This window comes from Camellia sinensis, chromosome 11 (genome assembly GCF_055761805.1).
Source record: "Camellia sinensis isolate YWXY chromosome 11, ASM5576180v1, whole genome shotgun sequence".
NCBI lineage: Eukaryota > Viridiplantae > Streptophyta > Magnoliopsida > Ericales > Theaceae > Camellia > Camellia sinensis.
Window position 1 is genome coordinate 107,228,482 of NC_138971.1, and position 20,145 is coordinate 107,248,626.

Here is a 20,145-nt window from a genome sequence, read left to right on the forward strand (position 1 = left end):
GAACTACAGATGATGAACAGAGATGACCTGATCATAAAAGATGGATAGGAAAATTGAATTAGAGTTAGTTACGGCCAAACTTCAGGATGAAGTTGCCTACGTATCCCAAAGATGGAAATCTGGCCTTGCATAGTTTGGTTTAGGTTCACTTGAGTATTAACTCTCTCTCCTTTTGCGCTCTAACTTTTGCCAAAGTCGCCCTTTAGTATTCTCAACCTTGTGAGCTCAATTTTTCTTTATTTCTAATTTTTCATGCTCTAACTTTTGCCTAGTTTGCCCTTTTGGGTTTTCGGCCAATCGAGCCTCTCAGGGATAATATTTCTTCAACTTGTCCATGTTGATCGGCTGTGAAAATTCTAGGCCATCTTAGTCCATGAGAATAACGGGCCCTTCTGACCAGATAGCTTTAATGATGTAAGGACCAGTCCAGTTGAGTCTGAACTTGCCCCTAGAGTCATGGATGGAAGCTCGGTTGTCTTTTAGCATCATTTCTCATTCCTTGAGATTTCAGGACTTAACTTTCTTGTTAAAAGTCTTGGCAATTCTACTCTGATAACCCTGAACATGATACAATGCCTTGATCCTCCTTTCATCAAACAACATTAACTCCTTAAATCTACTCTGTTGCCAGTCCGTCGCCGCTATTTGACACTCAGCCACAACTCATAGCGACGAGAGAATAAGGGGTTACCCCTGTAGATGTCCAAATCGAAGTTCTGTAGCCCCAGAGTGCGAATGGTAATTTATTCGGCCAGTCCCTGTAGGTCTTAACCATCTTCCGCAAGACGTTCTTGATATTTATTGGCGGCTTCAACAACTCCATTGGTTTGTGGCCTGTAAGCCGATGACTTATGAAAAGCCACGTTGTATTTGTCTAACAACTCTATCACCTCTTTCTTGAAGTGGGAGCCATTATCTGATATGGTCTCGTTCGGGACTCTGTACCGGCAGATAATACTGTTCTTGATAAATTTGGCCACATGCCATGCTTTCAACACTACATAGGATTGAGCTTCCACCCACTTTGTAAAATAACGAATCGCCACTAAGATATTCTCATGCTCATTCGACCCTTTTGGTGAGACAATACCAATAACATCTTTTTCCCAGACTGAGAAAAGCCATGGCCAAGTCATGTTGTAAAGCTTTGACTGTGGAATATTCACGCGATTGGCATGAATTTGACATTTGTGGCATCACTGCACAAAACCAACACAATCCTTCTCCATGGTGGATCAGTAGTAACCTTGCCTGAGAATTTTTCAGGCTAGCATCACACCATTCATATGCGGTCCTCATTCTCTACCGTGGATAGCCTCCATAAGTCGGTTAGATTCCTCTTCTTCCACACACAACTTATGCATTCCCAGATGCCCTCTTTTATACAGTTTACCTCTATAGATGATAAATTGGACGGCCATGCGTTGTATTCCCTATTTGTCCTTGGCATTTGCCCCTAGTGGATACGCCTCTTTTTCTAAGAAGTTCCAAATATCGTAATACTAGGGGTTTTTCTCTTGCACTTCATCTATCGCGGCAATATTTTCATAAGCCAGCGTGTATTTCTGTTTGGTGATAATTGGATGCATCCGAACTCCAAGTGGGATGTCTACCATAGAAGATAGAGTGGCTAAAGCATCAGCGAACCTGTTGTTCTCTCTTAGTAGATACATGAATGTTAGTTTTTCAAACCTAGGAATCAGGACATCCAGGGTCTGATGGTAAACCTTCATCTTTTCTTTTTTGACTTTCCAGTCTCCGTTTGCTTGAGAAACAACTAAGTTCGAGTACCTAATGACATCCAACCTTATTGCCTCTAGTTCTAGGAGGGCTTCTAAACCAACAATACTTGCTTCATATTCTGCTTCATTGTTGGACACCTTGAATAGGAGTTTAAAGGCTAAAGGTATATGGGAGTTGTTGGGTGCTATTAGCAACACATCTATCCCATAACCATACTGATTGGACGCTCTATCAAAGTACATCGTCCAAGATTCCTCTTCAACTTGTAGAATGGATTCATCTAGGAACAAGTATTCCACTGCCTCATCTTCTTCTATCGGATGGTCGGCCAGGAACTTCGCTATAGCTCTTTCCTTGACCGACTTGTGGGTGATATATTTGAGATCAAATTCAGAGAGAATGAGTAACCAACGAGCCAGTCTACCCGTACATGCTAGTTTCTCAAAGAGATATTTGATGGGATCTAACTCGAAACCAAGATTACAGAGTGAGTTAACAAGTAATGCCTCAACTTCCTGGTAGCCCATACCAAGGCTAGGCAAGCTTTCTCCAATGGAGTATAGCGAGTCTCGTAATCCAGCATTTTCTTGCTCAAGTAGTAGATGGCTTTCTCCATCCTATCTTTGGATTCCTGAGCGAGCATGCATTCCATGGTTGTGTCTGTTACTGATAGGTACAGAATCAAAGGCTTTCCCAGCTCTGGCAACGACAAAACAAGTGGATTTTGGAGGTACTGCTTAACTAGTTCAAAGGCAAATTGACAGCGATCATCCCAACAAAATTTCACCCCTTTCTTCAGGAGACCAAATAGTGGTTCACAAGTCAAGGTTAATTTGAAAATAAACCATCTTATGAATTGCACTTTACCCAGAAAGCCTCGAACCTCATTTTCAATCCTCGGTGGTGGCATTTCTAGGATGGCCTTTATTTTGGATGGATCTACTTCTATGCCCCTTTATGTAATAAAAAAGCCCAGCATTTTTCCTGCCGTTATGCCGAAGGTGCACTTCTGTGGGTTTAACCTCAATCTATATTCCCTGATCCATTGAAAAAATTTCTTCAAGGCAGTGTAATGGCCCTCTCGTTCTTTGGACTTGACAATCATGTTGTCCACGTACACCTCAGCCTCTTTGTGGATCATGTCACGCATAATGGTGGTCGCGGCCCTCTGATAGGTCACTTCAACATTTTTCAATCAAAACGACATAACCCGGTAGCAGTAGGTACCCCACGGCATAGTGAATGCGGTCTTATCTTTGTCCTCGGGTGCCATCAGAAACTGGTTGTACCCGAAAAACCTATCTATAAATGATAGCAATGCATGGCCTGCAGTGAAGTCCACTAACTTATCAATGTGCGGCAGAGGAAAGTTATCATTCGGATTGGCTTTGTTCAAGTCCCAAAAGTCTACACGCACCCAGATTCTGTCATCCTTCTTCGATATTAGGACGATGTTGGCCAACCATGTTGGGTATTTAGCTACTAACAAGAAACCTGCCTCAATCTGCTTGATGACCTCTTCCTTGATTTTCATCGCCAAATCCGGACATAGTCTACGCAACTTCTGCTTGACTAGTCGGGCCTTGGGGTCAAGAGGGATCCAATGCTGTACAATCTCAGGATCGATTCTAGACATGTCTTCGTAAGACCACATGAAAACATCTTTGAAATCTTTTAACAAAGCGATTAAATGCTCGCGCTCCTCTGAAGACAACGTGAACCCGATCTGGACCAGGCACCGATCCTTCTCAGTACCCACATTAATGGTAATGATTTCATCAGCATAAGGTTTAGCAAACCTATCCTCCTCTCAATTAATCAAGTTTTTCAAAGCCAGAGGAATTTTTTCCCCTTCGTTTTTATTGAAATTCTGAAAATCTTGGTCAATACAATAGACCAACGGCACAGAAAAGTACACAGAATTTGCAAAGTTCTCATTCAAAAGGTCCAGATCTTCGGTTACAGATTCAAAAGAAAAGCTTAATGAAGACCTAGACAGGACTTTGGTATCCGGGTTACCACCCCTGGAGATACTAGAGTCAGACTCAGAAGAAATTGAATCTAATCCCGACCCCACAGACTCAGTGGTATCAGATTCTAGCTAATCACCCGATTCAGAACTGGACAAATAGCCTTCCTCTAACTGCCAGATAAGAGATAGTGCCCCTAATACATCGAAAAATGCTGTTGGTTGGGTTCACACCTGGTTCTTCCCCGATCATGGAGGTCGTAAGTGTATCCTCCAAGTTCTCTAGGTCGGTCGTAGGATCTGTCAGGAGACAAGCCAGTGCTGCCCCTACTCCAGGTTCACTACCATCTGAGTCGCCTTCCATGCTTTGTTCAGCTTTGATGCATGGTTTAGCCCTTTCCTTATTATCATTGTCCTGCAGCTATAGGTCAAAGAAGATCTCGAATCCGGGGACATGCTGCTTCATGGAATTCACCCAAGGCTCGGGAAAGCCAAAAAAAGGGAAATCTTCTCCTTTCCGAACAAAGTGGCCATTCAGTGTTCCCTGGATTGGCCTGTGGATAAACTCATAGTGTTTCCTGGCTTGCTTGGCCTTGGCTCGGCCTCTCATTTATTCTCCCTTCTTGATCCAGTCCTCTTTGGTGGGCACATAGCCTAGTCCAAAGGCATGTGGGTTGTGTGGGACATCTATCACCGTAGCAATACCTTTCCGGCCACTTCTTCTGAGTCCCATTCTTGGAACATGCTGCAGTTTGTTCATGAAATAAATGGATTGGACGCTGATGTATAATCTTTCGTCTGCAGCCAGAATGGTTTGGACTACTCGGGCCTCAGCCAGAGTGAAACCCAAGAGGAATATGTCCTCCTCGCCACGGTCAATCTTTAGCACTGGTGTAGTTACCTCTGGCGGTGGATAGATAGACAAAATCCAAAAAACAATTACCACTCCTCCCCCATGAGGGTAGTTCAACATCTGATGGAGAGTGGAGGAGATAGCCTTCATATGATGTAACCATGGCCTCCCTAATAGCAAATTAAAGGTAGCTGACACATCTAAGACATGGAACTCGACCTCTTGCTCAGCTGGGCCCACCTGAACTCTGACCTCTCTACTCATGTTATCATATGCCTGCATTACTTGGGCTGTGGGAGCAAAGTTCGCTGGTTTGAGGCCAATTGCATAGGCAGTGAGGGAAGGACAGGCATTGATGGCCGAACTGGTGTAGACACCCCATTTTTGACCGTCCTCAAGACTTGGACGTCACCGGTGGAACACTCGGTGATCATCCATGTTCGTGTTCGTTTTGAGTTCCCGGAGGCCTTGGTTGCGCGCCTTGCCTCAGGATCTCTCAACTTGTTCGTCTTGCGTTTGGTTTTGCACCAAATACTTCTGCTTTTGCTTTGAGGGGCAGGGAATGGCTTGTTGGTCATCCCCACACCCCGTCGGCCTTCCCTTTGCATCACCGCCCATTAATTGCTACCACCGGCCATGGTTTCTTAATACCAATGGCCGGTTGGCACTCTATATGGCCGGCTGGCTATCTGTTTGGCCGGCAACCTCCTTTTTTGGCCGGTAACACCTTTTTTCCTTCTTCAGGCATGGTGCATGCCAGCTGTGCCAGTTGGAATACACCAAACCTACCCCGGGGCTAACATGTGGCTATTTTGCCCCTTTTGCCCCCTTTTGGTCAAAGCTTCTTGAGGAAGCCTTGACCCTTTGTCAAAGCTTCCTCAAGAAGCTTGGCCAGCTGTCTTAGCTTCCTCAAGAAGCCTTGACCTCCTTGCCCCCTTTGCCTCCTTTTACTTAGCTTCTTTGAGAAGCTTAGAACCATTTCTTTTGCCTATATAAGGACCTCTCCTCCTCCATTGTCAAAGGTTAGCAAAAAAAAAAAAAAACAAAAAAGACAGAGCTTACACATATATATCTGATATATATATATATATATATCCTCTCTCTCTATATTTCCCTCTCTCTCCTCCTTTGTGTGTGTTTTGTGGCCTAAAAGTGTATTTTTACCTTAGTTTTGCACTAACACACACACCATCACACCTTACTCCGACCTTGAGGGGCTTGGAGGGTTTGTTCTTGAGCTTTTGGGCTGATTTTAATCAAAAGAAGAGGGCTGCATTTGCTGTTCATCAAGAGTTCTTCAAGGGTAACTGCTTTACTTTAGTTTTCCCAATCTTGCATTGGCTTTTGACCTGTCTTTCATGTTGATTTAAGCTTTGTGTATAACTGAAAAAAGTCTTGTATTTTCATGCTTAAGATTCTTCATTAAGGTTGTTTTGGTGTTTGGGGTCGACCTCCCCCTCTTAGGCCTCTTTTGGCCTCTTTTTGTGCTCTTTCGGTAAGCTTTGTTTACCTTAGTGTGTTGGCCTTCTCACCACTGAAATCCAATGGATTTTCAGTGGTGAGGAGGGGGTTCTGAGGTCTTGCATAGGGGAGGGACACCCCTCTCCCTTGGTCTCTCATTTTGTTCATGTTTTGGCTCATAAGGGTAGCATGTATGCTTGGTTGTATTTGGCCCTATTTCAGAGGTTTTTGGGTGTTATTTGGGCATATCTTACTCTATTTTTGGTCGGATTTGTGGTCCCTTACATGCTTAATACACTTGCTTTTTATTCCCCCATTTTGCCTAGAAATGCATCTAGCCATTAGACCATCGTGCTTGCGTATTCTTGCCTAGCTTTGTGAAGCTTTTGGTCATGATTTATCATGATTGAGGTCTGTTGGGTATTGGTTTGGTCGTGTTTTCCATGTTTGGTATAGCCCCTTTGTATTTTGGCTTGTGAGCCTTGAGTGTGTGAGTCACTAGCATGCTTTAGTTGGGTTGTTTCAATGATTTGGAGTCATTTCATATGCCATTTCAGTCCCTAATCCATGCTTGTATGCCCACATTCATCATCACTTTCTTGCCTTGAAAGGTTGTTCTTTTGTGCCTTGGGAAATGGTCATTGTGCATGCCTATGTGTTTAGACATTAGGTTGCCATATCAGTGGATTTTGAAGGCCCTTTTTGCATGCTAAAACTCTGTTTTGTATTGAAAAATTCATGCCGTGTTTGCTTGGGGGAGGTGTTGAGCAATGCTCCCATTTTTGGCCTTGAATGCCCATGTTTTGGACTCATTCCTTGGCGTGTTTTGACCATGATCTATATATGCTTTAGTCTTGTTTTGGGGTCCCTTGGGACTGTTTTAGGTCATTTTGGTCCTTTAAGGTTTGGTTGACATAGCCTTGGTTTGACCCCCTTTATTGGCTTCAAGTGTTGATCATTGTTGCATATCTTGCTTGCATATTTTGTTTGATTTGGCATCATTCTCTATTCATTTTCAGAGCTTAGCATGTTGGTTTAATGCCCATATATATCGCCTTTAAGTATGCTTAGAGTTGTCCCTTTTTATGCTTAGGTGATGGACCTTGATGTGTGCATGCTTGCATGTATCATTCGTGCTCTTGTGTATCCCCTTAGGCCACTGTTTTGGGGGTGGGCTGAGGTCCTCTCATTTCAGTATAAGTCCGTCTTTGCATATTTTTCATGCTTGCATGTTGTATTGCATTTGTTGCATGCTTACATTGTATCATTTTCGCATGTTTGCATGTTGTTTAGTTAATGGCATTACATAGTCTTGTTGTATGCTTGATATGTCCATATTGCATTAGTCTAGCATGCAGGATTAGATAGTGTCGTGTTGCATTAGCTTAGCATGTTCATGTTATCTTGCATGAGTTGCATCACTTTGCATTGTATATTGGATCCATGCATCACATTTGGCTTGGTTTGGGGTGTCAAGCCAAGTATGAGGATTGAGAAGTGTTCATACTCCAAGTGATGTAACACGTCTCAACCCTCGGTCGTCAATCCCCTTTGACCTCAACATGATAGGGTGTTGGCATTCATCTTTTTTGTTTGCATGCATTTACATCAAAGTTGCTAACTTGGCCTCTTAGGCCATCATGCATCAAAATGCATAATTGATGGCCTGAGGGTCGAGGGCCATGCTCCCTTGAGTCCATTACATGATAGGGAGTGTGTCCATGCATACATTTTCTTGAAAATTCCATGCCATACACTGCTTGCCCTCTGTTGCTGTCAATTGCAGGTTCTGTAGAAAGATTTGGCCGGTCGGCTAAATACAGTGCCGACCGGCCAGTAATCTGTGGCCGATAGATCAAAAGGCAGCCGGTGATCATCCCCTTCGGCCGGTGGAATTTTGTCCTAGCCGGTGGTATTCCCTGCCATCCAGAGAGCATACTCTTGAACTTTAGCAGTCCCCCAGAGGAGCAGGGCAGTGTTAACAGAGGCAACAGTGCTATGGCAGCGAGTTTCCGGGCGAGATGGGTGAAGCATGCATCATTCACGCATCCTAAGGCGGGGCTGTGGCCACTTTAATCCTGTGTTTAATTTGTTAATTAATTAGAAATTCTGTAATAATTAATTTAGTATTCGGACTGTAATATTTATTTGGACCCTCCGAGCGAGGGCAATTGTGTAATAAGTGTGCGTGAGTGTGTGTATGTCTTCCAACCCCACGTCTTTCTTCCTTTTTATTTACCCGCTTATGATGGTAGACTAGGGCATATTTAAATTAGCATACCTTATGCTACACATGCGTGTATTCATACATTTGTCTTGCATGCACCGGGCTCGGCGCATCATTCTAACTGCATTTGTATTTCAATTCCAAATTGAATACGTGTTAGTTGTAGCATTTCACATGTCATTGTAGATTAACCGAGCCTATCTTAGTGGCATTTTGCATGTGTTGCATTAGCCATCTTAACATGAACTAGGATCATGCATATGATTACTAACTAGTTTTTGTTTTGGCTCGGAGTACTCGGTAAGCATTTATGCTTTAGCATACCGCATGCGTGTGAGTGTTGCCATAACAACATGATTACCATGAGGCTAGCTGCTTATGTGATATCACGACTCAAATGCCTATGGATGGAGGTCGAATTACCTAAATTGGAATAATGCATTAAAACTGTGAATTTTTTAAGCCCATTAGATAGTGGCAAAACCATCTTTTCTAAAAGCCCACTCGAGGGTGGCAAAACCTGCATTTTAGCCTACTTGCGAGTAGCAAACCATCTTCAAAATGAACATGCAATGTTTGCTCCAATTTAGGCGATTTGGTCTATACTTGTTTGCTGCGTGCATAACATAGTAATTCTAGGCTAATAAATGGAATAAGAACACATAACGTTTTCAAAAACGGATATCACGGTTAGTAGAGGCCGATCTTCAGATCGGGCTAGAGGGGGTGCTCATAGCTGACCTTTCCCAATCGTACCCTAGCTCCTGAGCCGAGGCAACTTTGGTGATGACAGACACGTGGCCTTTGGCACCGAGTCAGGGTTTCCTAAATTCCCCCTTAAAAAATATTTAGGTGGCGACTCTGTATCTGGCAAAACAGTCCATGCTTGGCACTTCTTTTCTAAAAATCTGTTTTCTCAAAACGATTTGCCGGATTTGGACTCTTTGGTTCAGATTAAGAACCGTGACACAAATTGAGTCCGAACTGTAGCACGAAGGCCTCACGCGGGTGCGTCTACAACCGGTATCTACCAACACCATTGGCACCCATTTCTTTCTATATTCCACAAATATGTACAATGATTTGTTGTGTGCTGAGCTTTCCAGTGGCAGCTCTTTGTCAAAGAAGGTCAGAGTTGGCCTGGCGCCACTTGGAAAGACCAAACCGACAAGCTGCTTAAGTGTAGTGTCAATGGACAATTTAGCCTTGTCCATTGCAAACAGCACTGCCTGTCGGTGTACTTGGGAGGCCATGAGAAGACCCCAGCTGGAGATGTCAGCTTGGATTTTCTTAAGTTGTTTCAATACTACCTCTTCTTCTAGTTGTTTCTCTTTCTGTTTCTCGGCCTCTCTGTCTTTTCCAGACACCTCTGCTTAATCCAAGTGAGGCGGCTTAAAATACCGCCCACTTCTCGTCAAATGGTCAATTTCCTTAGCATACCATGTATTGTTCGAAAGGCACTTGCCCAGTCATCATTGGTGTGGGCTAGATGTAGATCATCATCATCCCACCATTCCCCTTCAATGGCCGACAAACAGTAGTCTGACTCTGCTAGTATCGCCTTCACATCATAAGTATCCCCCACAAGGTGTTGTGCATTCACGGCTTCCCGGCCATCCTCAATCATTTCTCGTTCAAACTACCTCAATGCAGCTTCCTATTTTGTTTCCACAGTGCTCACAACGCCCACTTCCTGGGCTGAATTTTCCACACCAGTGTTTTCCGGTAGCTTTCCTTTCTCATTGGCCCTTCCGGCCACTACAGTGATCCCTGCTTCCTTTTCTTCTGGTTTCATTCCAGTTTCTCCTTTCTTATTTGGCTCATCACTCAGCCATCCAAAGTTTGTCAGTTGATCCGTTCAAGTCGAACCAGCAGATCTGCACATCTCCCTGATCCTGCTCGTCAAAGAACTGTAAGTTGTCCAAATCCTCTTTGAGTTCTGCTAGATCATCCAACCCCTGGCTCATACCATCTTCTTTGACGACATTAACCTCTACCAAACCTGGTATCACTAATTTGGGCTTGGTTTGACCAGCTGACACAATGTAGCAACTTGGATCATACATCCTATCAGGTAAGTCCTCAAGACACTCTAGCAATGGACTAGTACCTTTCTCCAAGGTCGACTCCCCTTCCACTGTAAGTCTCATCACCACAGGCTTGGGTTGAGGGTTGGACGTGTCTATCATGCATAGATCTGTGCTTTTAGGAACGAACACCGTCGGTCTTGGTAGGTGGGAAGGGATAACATATATGCTGGGGTCATAGGGGGTGGCCAGTGTATGGATCAGGTTTAGGTTTCAAGGTGGAAGAACTTGATTGTGGACCAGGAGTGGGTTTGTGGTTACATTTGGTTTCTGGGATGGTGCAATCACCTTGCCGTCAATAAAATCCTGAATCTCATGACGTAGTCGGAAGCACTGGTCGGTGTCATGACCATGCTATTAGTGAAACGCATAGTACTTTGCAGGGTTATGTTTGGCCGGGAGAAGATCTAGCAATGGGTGGGGTTCTAAAGGTTTGAGATGTCCTTTCTTAACTAGCACCTTCATGGCTTGAGAGAGAGTCATGTGTAGTTGGTTGAACATGTGCGCTGGGATCGGACAGGGTTGGATGATGTTTGTGAGCATGTGTTGGCAAAGGGGTCAGCAGTCTTAGTTATGGTGACAACACTTACATCTGACGACCTCGCAGCTGTGCTACCACTGGTTGGAACTATAGACAAACGGCCTTTTTGCCACCTCATTCTCATCTGTAATAAGGCCCTACTTCATGGCATTTTCGATTTGCACTTCCATTTCATGGAGATCGGTAAATGTGAACAAAGGTAGGACAATCATCTTTTGCAGCAACATGCCGTGTAGATTCCGAACAACCATCCTAATTTGATCTTTCTCGGACGACCTTGTGGTCATCATCGAGGCTTTATCTCTCTACCTTGTCACAAATTCAGAGAAGCCCTCCTTCGTCTCTTGGCGCGTTGCCTCGAGATCACAAGTTGTGAGCTCGATTTGAGTATTGTACGAATACTACGCAATGAAGGCCTCAACCATCTCCTCCCAATTCTACTTGACAGAGTCTTTTAACTTCACATACCATATGGGCAATATACTCGACATGGTACGGCCAAAGAGAGACAGCTTCTGTAATCTAGTTAGGTCCATCGACATTAAGATATTCGAAAACAGCTGAAAGTGAACCATTGGATCTCTGGAGCCGTTGAAACAATCAATATACGACATTTTAAATCGATCTGGCAATGTCACTGGAGAATCAGTGTACCCGTCTTCTATGTCTGAAATGGAATTAACCCTTTGTGCCCTCTTGAATAACTTTTCCAGTTATAAGACCTTGAGTTCAGTTGGGTCAACCTTAAACTCAAACGGAGCCTCAGTCTGGTAAACAGGGGTTTTGGAGGCTCGGGCTGGGATTGGCTCTATTGGATTACCCTGGTTTTCTTGGACATTTGCAGTATGAGCTGTGGCTCTGTGTGCAGGGATACCCGTGGGAGGTTTATGGGATGTAGAGGTCATAGTCGACTGTGGTTGCTATTGTTGTAGTCGGGTTATAACCTCAGCCTGGCGGGCAGCATCTTGTTGTAGGGTTTTAATAGTCTGTTGTAGATGATGTATCAAGTCTTCCATACTGACTGGGGGATACTGTGCCATTAGGATAGGTGAGTGATCTTGTGCTGGGCTAAAAGTAGATGATCATTCTTGAATCTGACTAGACACGGGTGAATTAAGGGGTGACTGCTGTAAAAACTGAATCGATGAATTCTGCCTGATTCTCTTCCGTCTTGTAAAATGTGGAAGTGAGGTAAACACGGGTTGTCCCCGAACAAGATCCCCGATTTTGCAAAGCCTTCTGACTCGGGTCTAGAGTACTTGGGGGATATCCGAACTTTCTGAAGCTATGGTGTTAAACTACCTACCTATAGTGATCCTGGTTTTGACCTTTCTTTCATGTTTTGCCACTTCGACTGGGCCGGTTGGGGGTCAAGCTGCCCGGTCAGCTCGTGGGGTTCCAGGGGGCAGCGCCCCATGGCGGGCCAAGGACAGTGCCATGGCGGGGGTCGAGCTGCTCGATTAGCTTGCGGGGGTCCAGGGGGCAGCACCCTTTGGCGGGTCCTAGGGCAGCGCCCCAAAACAAAAATGCAAAATGCATTCGAAGTTGCTTGTCCGCTCGAGCGGCAGTTTATGCGCTCAACCGGAGAATGTTTGGTTTCAGAAGTTTGACCTGTCTGCAAATGAACGGGGCATTCCTCGCTCGAGCGGACCATGTTATATCAGTTCGTGAATCTGATATTTCAGATCACTTTTTTAGTCCCCTCTCTCACTAAAACTCTCCAGAATTCTAGAATGGGAGCTTCTCTCTCTAGAAGTCATCTTCTCTCTTTGATTTCTTCAAATCCATTCGGATTTAGACCTAAGTTCTTCACCAAAGTTGGTTATCATCTCGAGGGCTTCGTGGTGTGCAGTGAAGATCGAGTTTCGACACCTTTGATTTTGGGGGTTTCATGTCATTTCTTCTTTAAAACTTGAGGTAGGGATTTCCTTTTAGTTATATATATATATATATATATATATATATATATATATATATTTGCAAGATCTAGATGATTTTTGAAATCATCCTTTGATTAGTTTTGAAAAATTGATTATTGATTTCAAGAAGATGAGTGATTTTGAAAGAGGGTTTATTTTCTTTTCGTTTTAAAATAGGAGGGTTTTGAATCATATTGATTGAAAAACGATGATTTTGGGGAGATTCTTCTACATATTTTGGAGATGAATGGTTTTGGTGAGAAAACCTAGAAATTGGGTCATTTTTTAAAGATGTTGAAAATCCTTGGAAGATGTTGTCATATTTATTTTGTGTACCAAAATGAATGGATGTTTTGAAAATTGTATATTTATATATAAATGACGAATTTTGTGAAAAAAATGAGAAATATTGTTTATTTTGGAAATTGTTGTCAAAATGTTGATTTAGTCTTGAATTGACTAAATTGTTGAGATTGCTCGAAATGTGGGAATTACGTTATTCTCTTGAATGAATTGGATATAAAAGTATATATATATTCATCCTGTGGAGTCGTGTTGAAAAGAGGATTGGAAATTGTGATCACAATGGTATATTGTGTGGAACAATTGAATATGGAAGTAATGTTGCATTGCATTATTAATCATACATTGGCATTTCAATTCATTGGACTATGTTAAGCTTTGAAAATTTGCATTGAGAAAAGAATGTTTGGAAATGGGTTTTCATGAAATGGTTTTGGGGTAAATACGGTGGTAAGTCTTGATAGGTGGTGTAGATGAAATTGTTTTAGTTGGCCTGGGTATCCTTAGTGAAAGACCAGAAAGTCGCGCGGATAGGTGTCGAGCCTTCCAGTTAATACCGGTAAAAATGACAATTGGTAGTACTCATATAGTCTACTTCCAGACACCGACCTAGGGATTACCATAGTTGTATTTACCCCCCCCCCTTTAATTAAATTGATAAATTTTGAACAGTTGAAGTTGCATAACATCATTGAGCATGATGATTTTCAAAAGATGAAGATGGGTTTTATTTTCAAAAAGGCATGGCATGGCATGTGCATTCATCTCTTGAGACTTGTATAAAATATATATACTTTGTTAAGGATTTCCTACTGGGCTTTATGCTCACCCTACTGGATTTTTGTGCAGGAAAAGACGTGGTGAATCTGCCTAATTGAGGGCGTCAAAATGTGTGTGTTGCGAGCACTAAAGTTCTCATTTGCGGTGATCCTATTTGTAAGCTAAGGGCTATGTATGTGTGGGTTTGAATAACCATTTTGTGTACCGGGCTTAAGCCTTGGAAGATTGTAAACCCTTGGGGGTGCTTATTTGGTTATTTACTTGTTGTTGAATCAATGTAATATCGCATGAGGAACTATTATTATTATGTAATGCAAGTATGGGAAGTTATATTTGGTTTTCCTTTAAGAGAGCCATGATTGTTGCATTATCATTTGGGCTAGAAATTTGGGGCGTTACGACTTGGTATTAGAGCTATTGGGTTTGAATACTTGAAGCTCGTGGGAAGTGGTTGTTTAATCACAATGGGTTCATCCAGCATGCTTAGGAAGTGTTATGCATTTTTGCGACTATGTGATAACATGCTTATGTGACTAAATGGGTATGGGATTGGACTTTTGGGATGTTGTTTGCGCTTGTTAAATTCCTTGAGGTCTCATTAGAAGGGTACTTGATCAATATTCGTTCTACTAAGCATTCTTGGTTTTTCGTGGGACAAATTTCATCATGAAAGAATGATTTTTTTGTGTTTACATGACTAAGTGCTTAGGTGTAGTGAAATTGAATTGTGTATATGGTAGAGAAATATATGGAATTGTTGTAGTCAAACGTGTGAGTCAAGTTACGAGCACATATGAGTTAATGTGCTAAATTATTTCTCTTGTGTCCTTTATTAGGATGTCAGGAAAGGGTCAAATCCGTGGTGGTAGAGGCGGGAGGTGGGAAGCGTGGTAGGGCTCGCCGAGGTGTGCATGAGGTACCGGTCCAGAAGGTTCCAGTGCAAGAAGAAGGGTTCGGCCAAGCTAATATGGCCGAGCAAGCAGGCCAAGCTAATGTGGCCGAGTAGATGGGACAAGCGGGTCAAACCACAATGGGGGCCTTAGCCCGACAAGTGACGGGGGCTTTGAGGGAGTTTATGAACTTGTTGAGGGCAGAGAATCAAGCCCGAGAGAACACCGTGGAGTCAAGGACGAGTTTCCTTACTAGAGAGTTTTTACGGCCCAAACTAGATGAATTCCATGGTGGCCCCGAGCCCAAGAAAGTGGATGAGTGGCTCGAACAAACTGTGAAGACGTTCAAGATGCTTCATATAGATGATAGCAAGTTGAGGGTGACCCTAGTGAGTTACTACCTTAAATGGGATGCGGGTTAGTGGTGGAAGTATGCCAAGGGTAGGGTGGAGCCATCATGGGAAGCCTTTGTGGTTGCTTTCCAAGATAAGTATTTACCTCCCACTGCTAGGGAGAGATTGAGGTAAGAGTTCAAAGACCTCAAACAACTCGACATGACCGTGGCCGAGTTCGAGGCAGTCTTCTCTAGTTTATCTAGGTTTGCACCAGAGTTAGTGGCAACGGAAGAGCGCCATTGCATTGAATTCGAGAAAAAGTTGAAAACCAAAATTTTCTTGAAGATTGTTGGGAACATGATTCGGAACTATGACCGTCTTGTAGAGTCGACAGCATACGTTGAGATTTCTGTACAAGCCGAGGAGGAGAGGCTTCGGAGTTCGAGGCCCAGGGGCCAAGAGTCTCAAGGAGACTATAGGCAGAATAAGAAGAGCAGGGGTACTTTTTCATTCCAGCCACAACCACAGCTGTCAAAATCCACTTTTCCTTTACCTAGTGCAGTTCCGGGAAAAAGTACTTCTAGTGGCTTCACGTGTTTCAAGTGTGGCCAGTAGGGCCACAAAGCCTTTTCGTGCCCACAGATGGGTCGAAGACAGTTGATGTTCCCACCACCACCACATAACCGATCTTAGAGTCAGTCTCAGTCCCAGAAATGAGGCCAGGGATTTAATTGTAATCAGTGTGGTCAGCGGGGGCATATGAAGAGAACTTACCTTCAGTTGGGAGGTGCATCTGGCGCATCAGGGTCGAAGCAAACTCAGAGCCACCTGCAGTCTCATTCAGCTCAGGCTTCACGAGCTAATCAGGGAGCCACTTCGGCTCAGTCGGTACAACAGGACTATGCTTCGAGAGGGGGGCAAGTTAATCAGGGGCCACAGGGGCACGTGTATGCTGTTACCGTGCCAAAGCAGTTGCCAGAATCCTCAGTTGTGAGAGGTATTTTTGTTGTGTATAATTCTTTGGCTAATGTATTGATAGACACGGGTGCATCTCATTCATTTATATCTACTGCATTTACTTCTGCATTGGGGTTAGAGGTAACATAGTTATTGCCTCCACTCAGAGTAGACTCACCTATTGGGGGTATAGTTAATTTAGACCGGGGTTGTCGTGATTGTGAAATAGAAGTTGCCGGGCGTCGACTTCCGTTTTCTTTTGTGTTGCTAGATATGTCGAGTTTTGATGTCATTTTAGGTATGGACTAGTTGTGTTCTTATCAAGCTATGATTGATTGTTACCGTCAGAGAGTTACAGTGTGCACTTTGGGTGGTGATCGTTTCTATTTTTGGGGGAACCGAGTCGATAGAGCCTTGTCGCCAGTTGTTGACCCTCGTAGTAGGAGCAAGCTTAGTGGCCTTCTTGCAACTCTCTTGGATAGTGAAAGTGACAGGGCTCGTGTTAAGTTACCAAGGGTAATTTGTGAATACTCGGATGTCTTTCCAGAAGATCTTACTAGTTTACCACCTCACCGGGAGATTGAGTTCTCCATTGAAATAGTGCCTGGCACGACACCGATTTCCATGTCACCGTATAGATTAGCACCAGCCGAATTGCATGAGTTGAAGATTCAACTCCAAGAACTTTTGGACAAGGGCTTCATTTGCCCTAGTACATCACCTTGGGGAGCACTGGCTCTCTTTGCAAAGAAGAAGAATGGGTCATTGCGGTTGTGTATTGATTATTGCAAGTTGAATAGAGTTACAGTTAAGAACAAGTATCTTTTACCCAGAATAGATGATTTGTTTGACCAACTTAGAGGGTCTCGTTGCTTCTCAAAAATAGATTTGAGGTCGGGGTACCATCAGTTGAGAGTCTGGGAGGAGGACATTCAGAAAACAGCCTTTCGTACGCGTTATGGCCACTATGAATTCCTTGTAATGCCTTTTGGGTTAACCAATGCGCCTGCTTCCTTTATGGATTTGATGAACATAATTTTTCAGGAATACTTGGACCGTTTTGTGGTTGTCTTTGTGAACGACATCTTAATTTATTCAACCTCTGAGGAGGAACATGAGGCTCACTTACGGGTAGTGCTTGAATTGCTTAAAAAACACTGTTTGTATGCCAAGTTTGAGAAATGCAAGTTATGGTTAACCGAGGTAAAATTTTTGGGGCACGTAGTGCCAAGAGAGGGAGTAACAGTAGACTCCTCAAAGATAGATGTCGTACAAGATTGGGAACAACCCAAGAATGTTTTTGAGATCCGGTGTTTCTTGGGGTTAGCGGGGTATTATTGACGTTTTGTTAGGGACTTCTCTAGACTAACTGCACCTTTGACTAGGTTGACTAGAAAGGGTATCAAATTTGTGTGGAGTGAGGCTTGTGAAAAGTCATTCCAAGAACTTAAGACTAGATTGACCACCGCACCGGTCGTGATAATTCCGGAAAGGGGTTTACTGTCTATTGTGATGCGTCCAGGGATGGACTTGGTTGTGTCTTGATGCAAGAGGGAAAAGTTGTGGCCTATGGTTCATGACAATTGAAAACTCATGAGAAAAGTTACCCCACCCATGATCTAGAATTAGCAGCGGTGATTTTTGCTTTGAAAATTTGGAGGCATTACTTGTACGGTGAGAAGTTTGAAGTCTACTTCGATCATAAGAGTCTAAAGTATTTGTTTTCTCAAAAAGACTTGAATTTATGACAACGGAGGTAGATGGAATTTATGGAGGATTAGGACTTTGAGTTACACTATCATCCAGGGAAGGCCAATATGATGGCCGATGCTTTGAGTCGAAAATCTGTGAGTAGTTTGGCAAGTGTAATGGGATATACTAAATGTTATTGGCAAGTTTGATTTGCACTTGGGTGAGTCCGGAGAGAGTGCTACCTTGTTTACTTTGAGTGCTCAACCTACCTTGGTTAGTAAGGTCAGAGAGGCACAACGAGGAGACCGTGATGTGGAATCAATCCGTGTTAAGATTTCCAATGGAAAGGAAGAGAAAGGTTTGAACTTTCACTCGGATCTGAATGTATGTACCTAGACCATTTGTTTGTACCAGAATCTTGTAAAGAGGAAGTGCTTCGGGAGTTCCATCACTCACGCCTTGCGGTACACCCAGGAGGCACTAAAATGTATCATGATCTTAGTCGTTAGTTTTGGTGGAGGGGTATGAAACGGGATGTCTCTTTATTTGCATCGAAGTGCCTTACTTGTCAACAAGTGAAGGCTGAACACCAAAGACCAGCGGGTTTGTTACAACCCTTACGAATAGCCGAGTGGAAATGGGAGCGTGTTACCATAGATTTTGTAGTTGGGCTTCCTAGAACACAACAAGGCAATGACGTCGTTTGGGTGATTGTTGATAGGTTCACTAAGTCTACCCATTTCATTCCAATGTGCACCACCGACTCAGTTGAACGCTTGGCAGAGTTGTACATTAAAGAGATAGTTCGACTTCATGGAGTCCCTGTGACTATTATATCGGATAGGGATCCTCGTTTTACTACCCGGTTATGGCAAAGCCTTCAAGAGGCGTTGGGAACTAAGTTGACTCTTAGCACCGCTTATCATTCTCAAACCGATGGACAGTCGGAACATACCATTCAGATTTTGGAGGACATGCTTAGAGCTTGTGTCCTTGATTTTAAGGAGCCTTGGGAAAGACACTTACCATTGATTGAGTTTGCTTACAATAATAGTTACCAAGCTAGTATTGGGATGGCACCATTTGAGGCCTTATATGGTCGACCTTGTAGATCACCGGTTTGTTGGGCCGAAGTGGGTGATGCACCGTTACTGGATCCGAAAATTGTTAGAGAGACAACCGAGAAAGTTGTTCTCATTCAGAAGAGGTTAGCTACGGCCCAAAGCCGACAAAAGAGTTATGCCGATAAGAGGAGACGACCTTTATCTTTTGAAGATGGTGACCATGTGTTTCTAAAAATCTCACCAAGGCGGGCTTCGATGAGATTTGGTAAGAGTGGTAAATTATCTCCAAGGTTCATTGGGCCTTTTGAGATCTTAGAGCGAATTGGGGAAGTGGCATACCAGTTAGCATTACCGCCACAACTTTTGGGAGTTCACAACATATTTCATGTATCTATGCTTAGGAAGTATGAACCCGACCCTTCTCATGTTCTTGATTGGGTTGACTTGGAGGTAGATGAGGATGCCTCTTACGAAGAACGATCGGTTCAAATATTAGATACCCAGGAGCAAGTGCTACGGGGCAAAACGATACTGTTGGTAAAGGTGTCATGGAGATACCATGGGGTTGAAGAAGCAATGTGGGAATGGGAGGCGTAAGTCCGCTCCAAATATCCGGATTTATTTGAAAATGCTTAAGTTGCTTTTCTTTGTAATATTCCCTAGTGTTGAGGGAAACCTATTTAAAGTTGTTAACCACATGTTGATATGTGTGTTGTTGTTTTAGGCATAAGGTTGTTTAGAGTTGCCATTACTTTTTGGAAAATTTCATGTTTTTGCATATTTGGGAGGTTGTTGTTAATGAGATAACCATGGTGGAAATGGTGGAATTTGGCTGAGAGTTAGTATTGTGATTTGAAAATGACATAGCGTGGCTATGATCGCTAGAAACCCTTTTGTTTGGGTAGTTTGATTTGAAATTTCGGGGACGAAATTCTTTAAGGGGGGAAGGTTGTAACAATCCCGGTTTCGATCCTTCTTTCATGTTTTGCCACTTTGACTGGGCCGGTCGAGGGTCGAGCTGCCCGGTCAGCTCGCGGGGGTCCAGGGGTCAACACCCCTTGGCAGGTCCTAGGGCAACGTCCTGGAGGGGTTGAGGGGCAGCGTCCCCAAAACAAAAATGCAAAATGCATTCGAAGTTACTTGTTTGCTCGAGCGGCCGTTTATGTGCTTGAGCGGAGAATGTTTGGTTTCAAAAGTTTGACCTATCTGCAAAAGTACTAGGTTAGTGTATTTGACACTCGAGCGGGGCATTCCACGCTCGAGCAGACCGTGTTATATCAGTTCGTTAATTAGATATTTCAGATCACTTTTTCAGTCCTCTCTT